Source organism: Rattus norvegicus, chromosome 19 (genome assembly GCF_036323735.1).
Source record: "Rattus norvegicus strain BN/NHsdMcwi chromosome 19, GRCr8, whole genome shotgun sequence".
Lineage (NCBI taxonomy): Eukaryota > Metazoa > Chordata > Mammalia > Rodentia > Muridae > Rattus > Rattus norvegicus.
The window spans coordinates 18,223,769-18,225,336 of record NC_086037.1 but is presented as its reverse complement, the minus strand read 5'-3'; the positions used below and the strand labels follow the sequence as shown (position 1 = coordinate 18,225,336).

At 46.7% G+C, this 1,568-nt stretch overlaps 1 pseudogene; it reads left to right on the top strand.

Moving 5' to 3' along the window:
- LOC134483183 (DNA-directed RNA polymerase II subunit GRINL1A-like) lies at positions 1-1,259 on the top strand (annotated as a pseudogene).
- The last annotated feature ends 309 nt before the right edge of the window (positions 1,260-1,568 follow it).

Below are 1,568 nucleotides of genomic sequence, written 5' to 3'. Positions count from 1 at the left end.
ATGTGCTCCCTGCCCTGAGGCTTCGAGCCCCCAGTTCCTGAGGACGTGGGGCGGCAGAGTTTGGCGGAGCTGCAGGAGAGGTTGAGGCGCCAGGAGAGACTTTTGCGCAAAGAAAAATTCATTTGCAAATTGCCCGACAAAGGTAAAAAGATCTCAGACACCACTGCCAAACTGAAAGCTGCCATTTCAGAAAGTGAAGAGGTCAGAGGGAGAACTGAACTACTTCATCCTGTTAGTGTTGACTGTAAGCTAAGGCATAAAGCAACCACAAGAGTTGATACCGACATAGACAAGGCCCAGAATTCTGACCTGATGCTTGATACTTCATCATTAGTTCCTGAATGTTCGTCAGTAGACATTGAATCATCTAAAACAACCTCAGAAACTCAGGGACCTACACAGCTCACTCACAAAGGCAATGAAGAGACTTTGGAGACTGGCTGCACAGTGAGTACCAGCCCGTCTGTCCGCATCACAGCCCAGGCTCCCCCATCTTAAGTTAATGAACAACTCCCCCAGCATTCAAGTCAAGTGGAAGAGGTTTCCAGCAGCGTCGACAGTCTGTTTATCACTAAATTGCAAAAGATCACAACTGCAGACCAGACTGAACCCTCAGAAGAAAACACCAGCACTGAGAACTTTCCAGAACTGCAGAGTGAGACTCCTAAGAAGCCTCATTACATGACAGTGATAGAACTGCGAGCTAGAAACCCAGTGCCCCCTCCTCATAAGTTTAAGACCAATGTGTTACCCACACAACAGAGTGACTCACCAAGTCATTGTCAGAGGGTTCAGTCTCCTGCTTCCTCAGAAGAGCAGCTATGCAGGGCTAGGCAGCATCTTGATGATGTCACAGCAGCTCACCTTCTTCTGCTCCACCCCCTGCCTGCACAGCTGCTCTCCATAGAAGAGTCACTGGCTTTGCAGAAAGAGCAGAAGCAGAATTATGAGAAGATGCGGGCAAAGCTCGCAGCACAGAAACTAGCTGAGAGACTGAATATTACAATGCAGAGCTACAATCCAGAAGGGGAGTCTTCAGGGAGATACCGAGAAGTGAGGGATGAAGATGATGCCCAGTCCTCGGATGAATGCTGAAAATGAGCGCTGGGAGATCCCGGGAGTTGACTGTTGAGCTTACATTGTCTCATCCAACTTCCAAACAAGTACCAAGACAGTGTCAGACCTTGTTGAGGGACAGCAGTTGAAGTTACACAAAGGTAGCTACAAAATAAGAACCCAGTTTGTCTTTCAGAAGATGATCTTCACATGCTTGAACAGTTCAATATTTGAACATTGTGTTTGGCCGTATTGTGTTACAGCTTTGCAGTATATTATGCATTGGTCTGACATTTTAGTGTGAGTAGAACACATGTTTTCTTTAAGATATCTGCTTTTTCCTTCTTCGTATTCTTATCAGATAGCACTGCTTGCACCCCTTCTGGTGAAATATTTTGTTATTCCAGGCACCAAAAGTGAATTAGGAAGGCCTGGTCCCCTCACTCAAGAAATGAGGGGAGCAGTCTAAAGAATGGTACGCATGCTTGCATGGACACGTTCCTGAGACGCTG